This window comes from Amblyomma americanum, chromosome 7, assembly GCF_052857255.1.
Source record: "Amblyomma americanum isolate KBUSLIRL-KWMA chromosome 7, ASM5285725v1, whole genome shotgun sequence".
Lineage (NCBI taxonomy): Eukaryota > Metazoa > Arthropoda > Arachnida > Ixodida > Ixodidae > Amblyomma > Amblyomma americanum.
In genome coordinates, this window is record NC_135503.1 from 66,876,766 (window position 1) to 66,891,133 (window position 14,368).

At 49.0% G+C, this 14,368-nt stretch overlaps 1 protein-coding gene across 9 annotated transcripts in view; it reads right to left on the reverse strand.

Moving 5' to 3' along the window:
* Window positions 1-14,368, reverse strand: part of LOC144099263 (cytochrome b5 reductase 4) — a 178,657-nt gene that overhangs the window by 81,299 nt on the left and 82,990 nt on the right. For 6 of the 9 annotated variants that reach the window (XM_077632438.1, XM_077632434.1, XM_077632439.1 and 3 more), the window contains one exon: window positions 9,141-9,181. The exons of the other annotated variants lie outside the window; for them this stretch is intronic. The gene's annotated coding sequence lies outside the window, so the exon portion shown is untranslated. The remainder of the gene's footprint in view (window positions 1-9,140; window positions 9,182-14,368) is intronic. 9 annotated transcript variants of the gene reach the window in all.

The window sequence follows — 14,368 nt, forward strand, 5'->3', positions numbered from 1 at the left end:
AGATGGCGCAGTATCTGTCCCATATCTCGACGGACACCTGAACCGCGCCGTAAGGAAAGAGATAAAGGGCAGAGTGAAAGAAGAAAGAGGTGCCGCAGTGGAGGGCTCCGGAATAATTTAGACCACCTGGGGTTTTTTAAGTGCACTGACATCACACAGTACACGAGTCTGCCAACACATTAGGTAATAAGGGGTCCGTGTAATTTGTTAGGCACCTGAGCCCGCCCTATGCAGCAGTGCCGTGCACTGAAATTTTTACTTGCGCATCTGGAGGTCGTTAGACTAACTGATAAACTTTACGGCCTTCTTACATCTCAACGCAGCCACAACGGAAAGTTTGCAGCAACGCAGCCACCTTTCCACGCGCACGCAAAAGAAGAAAAAAACACGCTGGCAGTGTTTCCAAAAAAGTAATCTACAAGCCTAGCAAAGCAGCTTTCAGCTTCGGATCCGTTGATTCTCCCTTAAGAGCTAATTTATGTGCATTCCTTAGGTCGTATTTATGCGGAACTCGATTAAGTGTATACTAGACTGATTAAATTTCAAATCCATAAAATGAACAGCGGGCGGGCTATAGCACGCCGTAGCGGAGGTCCCAATTTTGACGGCGGTTGGCCTACACTGCAGTCTTTGCATTTCTTCTGCATGGACATGCGTCGAACCCGCAACCCCGATGCTCCTTAGCAGTACGTCGTAGCGCCGTAGAACCACCGAGTCCCTAAGGGCGGCTGTGTAAACCCCGTACTGAGGAACAGCTCTAGGATTACTATCCACTCCAACTATTCCCACTACAAGGCAGAACCATTTGCACACAGGACCAGTGAAATTCCCGTAACCCCCAGCATAACCCCCCCCCCCCCCCCCCCAAATCCTCGAGCCGTAAGCAAGGCGAGACATATGTGCAAAACGACGAAGGCTTTCAGAAACTCGCAAATGCCTCGAGCTCAGAGTTCCTGGATCCCAGAACGGCCAACTGAACTTGCAGCGCGATAACATCGACTCCGGGAGCTATAGGATGAGCTTGCAAAAACAAAAAAAAAAGTTTTTTCGATCCTTTCTGGCTATATAACCAGTTCCAGGTGCAGCTGGCAACCACTTAGAGCCGGGTGCTTAAGAAGGCTTAAGGCGACTCCGAACGCACCTGCCCATCGTTATTATTATTGCCATCGCATTGCTTTGTAGCTAGCTCGCGAAAGGCGACACTCCCGGCTATAGGTAGCCGCACTGGCTTATTCTCCCCCCCCCCCCCCCCCCTCAGCCCTCCTTCCACTCTGCCCTTCTCGGCACTTAAGAGGAAGTTCTCATTAGGCGCGTTAGAGCTTTCCTGCCTTTCTAAAGCCGGGCCTTGACCTGACTTAAAGAAGCCTCGCTCTTCCTTTACGCTGATTTTTTCATAACCATCACGCAGTAGCGTAGATGCTGCCTCACATCAACGGCAAAGGATGCAACGTTGCACAGGCGATATACGTAACGGCCACATGCAACAAACACGAGCACTGAGACTCGAAAAAGCGGCCCCGGCTCAAACACAGGTTTGGAGGCCCATGGTATAGTTCGAAAGTGCTGACGTTTAGAGCGTCTTCCATTCGGTTGGCCAGCGTAGTACGACAATAAATGAGGAGAATCGATGGTCGAATAGGCGTCGGAGGAAAGCCCTGCACCTCCTCTAAAGTAGCACGCGAGGTGTATTGCAGGCATATATGTACAGCACGAAACTATCTTAAGGCGGTTGCACAGTGCGTGCAACGGCACTGCCACCTGTGAATGATAATCAAAAACACGAAGACGGAAACAATAAAAAAAATTGATTTCAATAACTTTCGAAGATATAAGGTACCTCCCTCCATCCTATATATACAGCTATACCATTTCCAGCCAAAAGCTACAGAGGGTAAATATGAAGGCTCGAAAACAAAAAGGAAAACACCGGACGGACGAACCCACAGTTGCGCACGCGCCCAACGGAACGCCATGCGCGGCACATGGACAACCAAGCCGCCTTCGCCGTGCGCCACTCGTAGCGTCCAAGAGTGCTCCTTTCGTGCCACGATTGCAGCTATTCTGAGCCCATCGATAAAAGCGACGCCACAGAAACAAAAACAAGAAAAAGAGAATGCAAAGAAGAAAAGTATAAGACGCTGTCGAAATCTGGCGCCACTAATTTGCATCTGTAGCCGTAAACTAAAAAAAAAGTAAACGAAAAGAGGGCAAAAGGCGTCAGCGCGAGAGTGGAACTAAGCCCCCCACCTTCCGCAGAAAAGTCAAGCACCGTTGCGTCACCCGCGACGCTTTCGCCACGCCGCAGGTGACCAAGAGCGCGGTGGACTGGAACGCCCGAGCACGCGCAGCGCTCTCACTGCTCTCACCGAACAGGCGACCCCACGCAGAGAGAGAGAGAGAGACGACCGGCGAGGAGGCCATCGATTGGCTCCGCGGTTGCACTGTCTCCACCGGGTTATGTCAGCCGCGGCCGCTAAAAAGTCCCCTCACCCGCAGCGTGGCAACAGGTATGCAAGTACGCGCTGACGGCGCGTGCCTGCGCTCATACTAAAGGCAGAACACGCACTGATTAGGCCAGATTACGCGTTCAGTTTTCAACGGGCCCTGGGATTCGTTAACGTCCACACGGGAATCTCAGCACACGGGCGCGGCCTCTCGATTAGCCTCCACTAAGTGGCATGAAGTGCTGCTCTCGAGTACACAGTCGCTAGCAAAAGTTAACGGGATGCGCGCGCTCAGGATTACATTCACTATATAGCGCTGCCCCGCGACTCAGCCACGATGATTCAGGGATGAAGATTCGCGTGACGCAGCGGTGACGTAACGAGCCTTACTAGCAAAAAAAAAAATAAAAAAAATCGCACGCGCACTCAATCGCTGAAGTACCGACAGAAAACGTTGCGTCCTTTCACAAAGTACCTGAGACGATCTAATAAAAAACTTTAAAATTTGTTATTAAAACCTTTTTGGGCGAGTCGGTGCATATTGTTAGCCAAAATTTTGTTAGCCACACGGGAAAAATGTATTATCGTAATGAGGACGTCTGAGACCGTTAAAAATGCCGTGTTGCATGTAGAAAGCACTCATAATGAGGTCAACGAAATGGAAAACTTTAAAAACGATTTGCGGCGTAATGAAATTTCGCATGACAGCCAAACTCGGTGGAACCAATCAAGAACGAGAGAAAAAATCTACAGAATAAGCTTCGGTTCAAAACGGCACCCCCGAACAAAAAGCCTGGAGCTGCTTTCTAAGGTAGCGCCTGTGTGTGTACTCCGATCATCAGATCTTTCAGGCAAGGACCAATCAATTTTAAAGCAGCAAAAGAAATAAGAAAAAGCAGCTAGACTGCATGGCCGAAGGCTCCGCATTGGACGGCGCAAAGATATAGACGACGCCTCAAGCATTGTCGTTAAAGCTCTGCGCCCGCTAGATTGGCCAAACTATATCGGCTGTAGGCGAATACACACCCTTAAAAAAAAAATGTCTGAAATGACGGATAACAAGCCAGCCATCTCCACGGTTAACAAGTGCAGAGCCGGGCATCGACGAGTGGCCAATTTTTGTGACGTCGCGAATCGCGCGCAAAATAGTCCGAAACTGCAGTCGCGAAATGGGAAGCATTGTAAGACGATTCTCGCAGAAAAAGAAGGAGGGGGGAGGGTCCGTCCTGTGGTTTTCAAATTTGGCATAAATGATCGCGAGCACATAATGGAGAACTCGCGCGCAAACCATTTCGTTAAAAGGAAGACCCGGAGTTTGCCTTCAAAGAGGCGCACCGAAAGGGGAATGAAAAAAAAAGAAAAGAATTAACGCAGTGAGAAGGTAAAAAAAATAAAGATTATATCGCCGTCGCTAGCAAGCGAGACAGCAGCCCGATCGATCGAAACGAACGCGATGGAGCTGTGCCTTCTTTCTCTTAGTTTTTTTTTTCTTCCTTCCGCGATGAATTGTGCGGAAATCACATCTCAGTCGAAGCTCTAGAGCAGAATTGTTGCATATTGTTCGCGACCGGAGAAGAAAGCAGCAGTACATCAAATCACCACTTTCTACACTTCGCCTGTCGCGAAAGTGTGACGCCCCGCGGCGCCACAGTGTTTCCTTATCTACAGCTCATGACAAGGAAAGGAAAAAAAATAAACGAAAAGAAATTTATTGACGGGGAAACCTTATGGAGCATTATTAGCTGTTCCCTGTTCTAGTTATTTGTAGTGTTTCAAACCTCAAATGCTTTCCGTTTTCACGATCGTTTTTTTACGGTTATGGAACTTTCTCTTATATCCGACTTCAACGACCACTGAAATATGGGGGTCATTTTTTTTATTATTACTGCACGGCGACAAAAAGCACACAAGAGAAATGCTCGCAAGTAAGGGCGAAAGCCAGGACTGCTAGCTGGATGCCTTCTTTCTATGCATATATAAACACACAAATCTCGACAACTTTTCACTAAAAATAAATGCTCGTTTGTCTCTCTACAGCAGAACTGGAATTATACTGTTAACATGATGTATACCGTCTTTGCCAAAAGTAAACGTACGAAATGGCTTGCTTCTCACTCGCACAGTGCAGTATTTATAAAACGCCTCGATCTCCATTTTACATGATAGGTAGGAAGAACACTTGTACTCACTTTTCAAGACCCTTTGTTCTTTGGGGAAGCCGTACGGACTCCACCATATTCATGAGTGAGAGGCAGAACGACGCAGGCCGCTTACTTCTGTCAAAGACGTTACGTAAGAATGGCGCGGGACCATGTATACCTGACGTGGAAAGTGTGCGCGAGTGTGATTTAATTCCTCTAAAATGAACTAATCACGCGCACAACCTGGACACATTTCTTATTGTGTAAACAGTTTGTACATATTACTTCTCCCTCTATCCTCTCTTCCTGACCCCTCACCTCTTTCATTTCATGTCTCCATTCTGCCTGCTATCCTTTATTTCCGCTGCCCCAGCTTAGGTGCTTCAGTATCGATGGCAGATGCCGGGGCTAGCAAAAATCTTTTCCTTCCTTTTTACTATTATTTTAATAAAAAAAACCGTTATCACCACCACGGGAAATCGTAAAAGAAAAATGAGCCGACGCAGAGGCAGCGATTGAATATCGAGCGTTAACACACCTAACATAGATCGCCGGTTCCAATCCCTGCCACGAGCTAGACTCTATGGTAAGTAAGTTTATGCTACACGAAACGCTGAATCGTACGACACCATCCGGAACATCCTGCAGCAAACGGTTGGCCCACAAATTTTACACGAATGACGGGACTAAGTGGCCCGACTTTGACGCCTGCCAGGCACAAATATACCGGATCGACACGGCTCAGTTTCGAGGCACCAGACTGCCACCTTATTTTATTCCGTTACGGAAACCACTTGGAGGCCGCTATCTTGGATTCAATCCGTGGAATCATAACTGGGAAGCGCGAAACGCGACCAAAGCGGTATAAATTTACCGTTCCTTCGCCCAGGCTACTGCCATAAAGGCCGAGTAAGTTTTACGACGAAACCAGTGGCTAGCTTCGTTCCATTTTTCCCGACGCCAGTGACGCCGGTTAAGTTGCTCGCAGTCCTGAAAGCCCGGCCTCAATCCGTAAACCAATAAAATGCGGCAAACATGCGTGCCGTGCTACAACTCGTCCAATTACCCCCTCGGCAAGGGACACAACCGGAGCAAGAACCACGTACAACAACACGAGAGGATGATGCGAAATGACATCAGGTATTATACGCACTTTTTTTTCCGAAAGTATACAACGATCATGAAAAGGACAATTAAATGGTGTCATGCTGTGCACAAAAGACAACAGAACCAGAAGCGGTTTTCTGGAATATATAGCACAACAGAACCAAAAGCGATTTCCTGAAATATAGGAGCAACCAGCAGGTGAGAGCGCGCTGACGGAAAGGCTGAGTGCACGGGCCTCCGTTCAGCTATAGTACAGGTCTCCATTTACACTGTGATAAGTTTACGAGCTTTTATGATGATGTCCAAGCGCGACCGTCAGCGAAATGGTGCAACGAAGTCAAGTTCCCGCTGCCCCACACCGGCAACAAACAAAAAGGAGGTAAAAAAAAGTTTCCGATATCGTTGTTTTCAAAAGGGCGTTATGTTCTGCTGTCCTTTCCTGCTACTGAAATGGAAGACTTAACACCAAAGGGAAGAAAAGAACACGCTTCGATCGCTTTATTTACGGTTAAGAACGTCATTATAATCGTCGTTGTCAATTAAGATCCCTCGTAAACATGACTTAAATCTGTAGTCGTAATTAATGAGTTTTATTTCAGCCCTCCCCGCGCTGTCATACCATGCAAGTAATAAATAGAGGAGAATAAAATTTACCAACACATGGCTAACTCGGAAGGGCAGCGGCCCCGTAGTCGATAGGTCGGCGGTTCGAATCGATGTGCGCGTAGTTTTCCTTCATTTGGTACACTCTGAACATATAATATAATTATAATTGGTTTTTTGGGGAAAGGAAATGGCGCAGTGTCTGTCTCATATATCGCTGGACACCTGAACCGCGCCGTAAGGGAAGGGATAAAGGAGGGAGTGAAAGAAGAAAGGAAGAATGAGGTCCCGTAGTGGAGGGCTCCGGAATAATTTCGACCACTTGGGGATCTTTAAACGTGCACTGACATCGCACAGCACACGGGCGCCTTAGCGTTTTTCCTCCATAAAGACGCAGCCGCCGCGGTGGGGTTCGAACCCGGGAACTCCGGATCAGTAGTCGAGCGCCTAACCACTGAGCCACCGCGGCGGGGCACACTCTGAACAGCCACATTCAGTTTTCAGCGGCACACTGCCCAGAACCTCGAGGCTATACAGACTCCTAACATCAGGGCGGCGCCGGACGAGACTTTGCGAGAGTTATAAGCAGGGCCTGCTACAGAATACGGGATAATTACAAGACTTTTCGTCGTCGGCATCGTGACTGTTCAGGTTTCTTCAATGTCGACAACATGCTGAAGCAAGGACTTAAGGCCCGTATCCAAAGGGGACCCGAGGGCCCCTCTCCTCTTGTAATATCATTTAGCAATGCTCTTGTTTGGAATGCAGGCACCATTCATCCCCCCCCCCCTTTCCCCTCATACAAGGAATCAAGGAATTACCTGGGGCTCCTTCCGAACAATAATCCTGGCTATGTGCCTCAAAGAATAACAACTGCCGTCAATGTCGACATTGTCCGGTGTGCGCATGCGCCCTTGCTGCTCCCGTGAGCAGCACGCAATAGTGACGCTTCCTCTGACGCAAGTAGCTGCCAAGACACAGAGCCAAGACGCCGACAGGAAAGAGCCTCGGCGCCCCTCGATAGCGGTGCCTCACGAGGGGAGGTTTAATTTCCGGTGTACCCGACGGATACTGAGAGGATTGAATGTACGTGTAACGCGTGGTCTGCGCCTGACAAGCAACGACGCGAGAAAAAGAGAGGTGCAGAGCCGCCGGAACAAATAAAATTTTCGGCCTTTTTTTTTACCTTTAGTCTGATTAATGTGTGTGCCGCAACTGCGGACTGCGGTTATTGCGCGCGAACTAAATTAATCTTCCCGCGTCTTCCCGGCGTACGCAGTAGAGTCCCAGATTCATCGGAAAAAAAAAAAACACCTCGTTACCATACGTGACTATACCGAAGTGCTCGTGAGAGCATTGCGCTGCGATGTCGGCACTGTTACTAGAGCAAGATTAGACGAGGGATGTAAGCGCCCCGCAGTTTTTTTTTATTGGGGGGGGGGGGGGGGCGCAAAAGAAAAACGCAAGAAGCAGTAAAGAAAGATCGGAAGCTTCGACACAAAACTCGCCGTCCGTGTCTCACTCAACATTGTGCTACAGCCGTGCACACTCTTTCGTTACTTCGCAACTGCGAGCAGTACCGCACTGCATTACTAAACGCGGAATTAGCATGACCCAACATAGCATCAGAGCGGCGCAGAACGCACCCACGCCAACGACGACAGTGTTGTGCAGAGCAGACAACACCACGTCGAGGAGGCATCGTGATTCGTTCGAGTTACAGCTGTTACCCTTAGTTCTCGCTGTCGTGCCTCAGACGGTTCTATTTTTAGCGTTCTCGATCGCTGCATTTTCGGAGTATGGCACACGGCTTTTCGGTATACGTATGCGCCTCGGGCAGATAAAAAGGCTCGCTGAACTTGAAACACCAGCCAACATCGTTTTGCAGTGCCACTGCAGGGCTACGCGCAACTATGATGTACCGTTTAAGACGTGTTTTTTTCTATAGAAAAAACAAAACAAGAAATGAATGTGAGCACCTCTTCTCAGCCTGCAAAAGCTTTCGAAATGTCATCTGGTGCGCATTGGGCGTGAGCGAACGTGTTTCAACTTTGTTTTCTCTCGCATAACGACTGCGCTAGCACGATTCACTTGGGCACACGCCCCGCTGCATAAGCTGACGTATAGTACAGCGACTGTGTATCAGTGACTACAAAATCACGAAAAAAAAAAGAAAGCTGGGAGGTACTAGTGCACTGAGATTTTGTAACGAGACATGTCGGGCAAGCAAATGGCATTAGCCTGTCCAGACGTAAGGGAATGAACGTGTGGTCGAATAAAAAGTTGGAGTTATGGAAAGCAAAAATACACAATTAAAGACTAAATAAAAGAATGCACTGCAGAAGCACTGGGTGGAGGTCAGGATGCCTGTTACCAATTTAGTGACAGAGGCTTCCCAGCTACTTTTTTACCGCGCTTTATGACGAGCATCAAGGATTGTCAACAAAGAATAATCCTGGCTACACAAAAATAAAGAATTCCAGTAGAATACGTGCAGCTGAAACGCAAAAGACACACAACTAAAAACAAAATAGAAGAATGCACTGCAGAAGCCCCACCACCAAGCTTCTTTGGGGAACGTGCAGCGTAGGCCTAATAGCACCCAGGCCGCAACCAAAGCGCGGGGAAGAAGCAAGGTTGTCGTCGAGATTCGTAGGTTTGATGAGCTGGTGCTGCTATGCGACCCACACCAACACCGCAGGCTTCGAAAGGCTGGTGGCACGAGACCTTTCGCCCACAGCGGTATCGATATCAACGATCAACCGGTGCCACGACCACTGACGCCACGAAAACAAAAAAAAAGTAAGAGACGGAAATGAAGCCACGCAGGAGCCAGGAAACTCACGTGTGCTTCACGACACAGGACCACTGGGTTCTCCGACCTACCTGCAAAAAGACAAACGAAAAAGGCATGAGGGCAACTGCAGAACACTGTGGCTTAGCTAAAGTGAAAGTGCCAATGCGGCACTTTACGGCATACTATGGGGGAAAAAAAAAAACGACGAAACACCCAAGCTGTTCGCCCTCCAAGGAATGATAAAGTATAAAGCGAAAGCTGTTGTACTAGATCGAAATCGCGCTGTCCTCATAAATTCAAGGTAGCACTCGCGGAGCGTTTGGTCACTAACTCCAGCTGCAGTGTACATAGCGTTGTGCGCGTGTGTTTCCCCTATCCTCTCTTCCTGTACCCTCGCCTCTTTCATTTCATCTCTCCATTCTGCCTGCTATCATTCTTTCCCGCTGCCCCACCTCAGGCACTTCGGCAACGATGGCAGATGCCGGGGCTAGCAAATTTTTTTTCCTTCCTTTCTATTATTATTTGTAATAAAACCACTTACAACAACTACTCCTAAATTCACCCGAGGTCACCGGATGGAGTACTTGGCAAGGAGGTGCAAAAGAGGGTTTGCAGGCATACATTAAACAACATAGACAATATCATCATTCACATTTATAAAACTACTTGATACTGAGTTGAACGGGGGGGGGGGGGGGGGGGGTGAGTTGACAAAACACTCGGAAGTGCGTTGTCACTAGCGGAAGCAGTAGCTGCGAAATGGCAACCTCCATCCAACAAATGCGGTGTCCCGTAGTTGCCAAGTATAGCCGTGCAATAAGGGAACGGCCCTCTCGGATGCCGCCGGCGCAGCCTTGTGCGCGCTCGAAGAATTTAATTTCGCCGAATCTGGGTGCTCCACAGCGGACGAAGCGGCTTTCATTCTGCGAGGCACTTCTTCAGCCAATAAAGCCCCACGGGCGGCAGTTCACAGGGGGCGGTGGCACACACACATTGGGCAACGAGTGACGTCACCGTTTGCGTCGACGATAGAGAGGAGCACGGCGGGACAAGCGACTTGCCTCCATAGAAGTGCCGTCCCATTCCTGCATTTGGCCACGTGACTTCAACATCATGTTGCAGCATCGAAATTCTGTTAACCCTTATTGTGCTAAAGGTAATCTAAGTGTTCCGATAACGCTGACTAAGGTGCTGATAAAGCGATTTCTTCCTCTTTACCGCCTGCTTCGTGGTTTCAAATTTCTCTCCACAAAAGCGCGGGGGGCTCAGTGAATTCTCGACTTTAAGGTCACGGTATCGAATCCCGGCGTACGGTGGCCGTATTTAGATGGAGAATACAAAAACGCCCGTGTGCTGTCCGATGTCGGGGCACGTTAAATAATGCCAGCTAGTACAAATTAATCACCAGCCATCGATCACCATCGATCACTACGGCGTCCATCATAGCATATAGTATATGTGTTGCAGGAGGACGTATAAAACCTCACAATTTACAATTTCTCTCAGCAGCATTCCGCACGCCCGCTATACAAACAAATCGAGATGAATGTTAAAATGCAGAGAGCAGGCGATGCAAAGCGACTCAATGATGTGAACACATATCAAATAAATTCATTTTTACTATCACTAGAAATGCAAGTACAATGTTATCCCGATGAAGGCTCGTTCTGGAGGTGAGCACGATTGAAATTTAGCCACGTGAGGTTTTCCTCCCCTTAACTTATTTCATTCTGTATGCCTGCTATAGTGACTCGGAATGATTCATGTTGCCTTTATAACTATCCTTCTACACAGAAGCCAACAGCTGACTAGAACTGCTTCTTCGTCCGCTTGAGATTGCCGCCTTTTCCTTCCGCTTGCCGTAGATTACATCCATGAGAAATCCGTCAGCAGGAAGGCGAATTAGAACGAAGCATGTACACCTATAGCCTTCGTGATGCCTTTAAAAGTATTTATATTTTTCTGTGCTAAAGGTATACTGTATACGCAAGCAGATTTCACAACTTCTTCGGCGCAGCGACTTTTGTTTCGGACGTATAACCACCTTAATTAGTAACACGTTAAAAAACGCGAACGAGAGAACTGATAGGAAAGAAAACAAAAACCACATAGAAACATTCACTGATTAATACAAACGCGGTTCTTTACCCGATCACCTGGCGAAGGCCGAGTACCACATGTGTTGAAGCACACAGTTCGCGTCACGATAGCTTATATATGTCCATGCCGCCACGCATGCTCACTAACCGTCCCCCTAACCCAGCAGTTACGAACATCAAAAACTATCTTCCACTGCTGGTTTGCTTCGCGCACGGTTGCACCACAAAAGCTCGAGATATTTATCACGCTGTGCCGCAAATATGTAACTATACGCATAGCAGCTGACGTCATCATCCCGCAGTCTCGTCCGACGTGGTACACGGTTGCTGCCACTCCAAGATCAGGCACCGTTCGTGAGACGGGTAACTTTTTTTTTTGCTGCCCAAGACAAGATGATATCAGCACATATATAAAACCACGGTATATAGCGCAAAAGGCGAGACATCAAAAAGAGGCTCTGTTCTCTCTCTCTCTCTGCACTGTCACGTGATTTCTTTGCTTCGCTTCTTTCATTCTTCACCCCTTCCTTTCCTTTTCTTTCCTTCCCTTGCATTCCCTCCCCTGGCCCGTTACGTTGCCTCGTAATGCACGGCAGATATACGGGAGGCTGTGACGATGTGACCGATGATGCCAACGCCCGCGGCGCATAGAACAAAGGGCACAGGCGAAAAGGAAGACGAAGAAAGCGAAGAGAAGAAAAAAAAGAGGAGGGGGGGGGGGGCAATAGCCAGCTAGGTGACAGACGAGGAACCATGAGTAAGAAAAAAAAATGCGCCAGCCAGGCAGGAGACGCGGCAAGACCGCAAGTGCCGCCCTTGCCGCATGCCATCACGCGCGCGCACACGCACAGGGACGCACAGAGGGATATAAAAAGAAAATATTGACTTCTGCCTGCGGCAAAGCACTTATCTGAAGAGGCTTCAAGAACCGGCAGGCGGTATGCATAGGTCCCTAGGGGTGACAATACAGATCGCGGACAGAGAAGCCAAGAACGAATGGAACGCCGAAAACAAAAAAAAGGTCAAAAACGCACGTGTGTACGTGAAAAAATGGCACCATCATCAGCTACCCAACAAACGAGGATATACCTGAGAGACAGGACCGAATAAAGGAGCAAAGAGGACTCCCCGCGTAGGCAGACGGCATCGAGGAATCCGCGCGAAGAGGGAGCAATACCTGTCTGCTCCTCTCCACGGATTCGCGAGTAAAGAGTAAGCGCGGAGGAGGAGAGCTTGCCGGCCAATACCCGGGCCAATTCATCGCTGAAGAGATTTTTCCTTTCTGTCCTTTTTTTGGAGGGAGGGGGACCGAAATAAGCTTTAGGCTTTCGCTTAATTTCCTTCCTTTATCTATAAATTAATGGGACATCATTACAAGCCCCATGCAGCCAAATACGTTGTCGTTCATAAAATTCGCCCATTGGCTAGAGGGAAGTGACGCAACTTCCGGTATGTGTTTGCCAAACACATACTGGAATCGTTTCACCCTTTCTTCTGCCACCTTCCTTTTCCTTCTTTTCCTAAAAGTAAAGTGGCAGGGGTTCAATGCAGTTACACCGAGTACACGTGCGGAGGCAGGTGTTCATTCTTCAAATGGAGGAGACAGTTAAGCTTAAGGGTATGACGCGATTGCTTTAGTGGGTTAATGCCCATATATGCAGAGTTGCTCATTCTCTACTTAGCATTCACAGATGGCGGCGAGTCCTCATACCACCACGAGCGCAGTGGCGCAGCAGTTAAGCGATGTGCCGCTGCACTGGCAGGTGGAAGTTCCTGTCACTGCCACCGGTAGGGATTGTGCAAGTCATGCTGCTCTTCCCAAGCAACCTCTCGCGACCAACCAGTAATATAACTGCCACCTGCTACGACAGGTTGTGATGGCGCCACAAGGCTACATGACCAGGGTGGCGCGACGCTGCTCCAAACTTAGCCAAGCCTACCCGAGTAACTCGGGTAATTTCGGGTTAGTTAGGCGCACAAAACAAGAATGATGACAAGATTCTTGCTCGGGCTTGGCAAGCCTGCAGTATAGCACTTTCGCACTAAACAATACTAAACATCCACAACGAGGTGTGTGAGGCGAGACAGAGCCACGTATTAACGGCGAGACCCAGTTAGTAGCCCGCGGCGCTAGAGTGGATTAGCGACTGCGAACGCAGCACCCTTCAGAAAAATAAGGCGCCCCCTGTGGACGAAGAAGGGGCGGTAATCACCTCCCTCCGTGAAGTCAGCAAGTGCGCAGCTTCCCTCTCCCTGTCCACCCTTCCTCATCCTCCTCGTTTTCACCAGCCACTGATGAGTCCCAATACGGCCACGCCTTTGCCGTGTCCTCACCACAGAGTGACGGGCAACGGCGCGCCGTTCAATATGGCTTCACGCCAGGGCACTCTAACCAGCCAAGCATTCGACGCTCGCTATAGTACGCGGCTGTGCGTATATGTATACACACAGCCTTCCGGGCATATTGCGACGTCTCCTCCGCGAACTGACGGTATGCGCCGCCGGAGGCGGAGCCGACATATTCATAGCGGCAGCGACAGCAGCCACCCCTTCCCTCGCGCAGTTCTGGTTAATAACCGCCTTCTCGACGCGTTTGCACAGCGTCCCGAATGTTATCGATGGCGAAGAAGAGAAGCATGCTTGGTTTCATGCACTACGCTTACGAAGACAAGAGGGACATACACGCAACTAAACGGAAGCTGATGGCAACCGCGGCTGCAAAAGTGTGTGCGATATGAAAACCCGTTCAGCAGACACCTACACCCTAAACACGAATATGCCTACATGGGAGTAAAGAGGAAGTAGACTCTCCTCTAGCGCACTGCCTTTCTACTGCTTTCTGTTTAGAGTGTAGACTAGCCCAGCGTTACAGCTGCGACAGTAGCCTGGCAAGAGAGGCAACAAAACAGAAGAGATACTCGACTGCTGGAGAAGACACCAAAACGAAACTTACCCGGAAAAGGAGACACCAAGACATAACTTAGAACAAAATAACGTATACCGTCGATTTGAAAGAGCGCGAAACGACCATTTGTTTCACAGGGGCTCGGCAGAGCGACAGAAGTGGCTTGGTAGAATGCGTCTACGCAAATGGTCACCCAAATTATGGCCAGTAGTACAGCGGGCAACAGAAAGACAAGGACGAGCGCCGACTCGCCTTCTGTTGCCTTGGCTTCG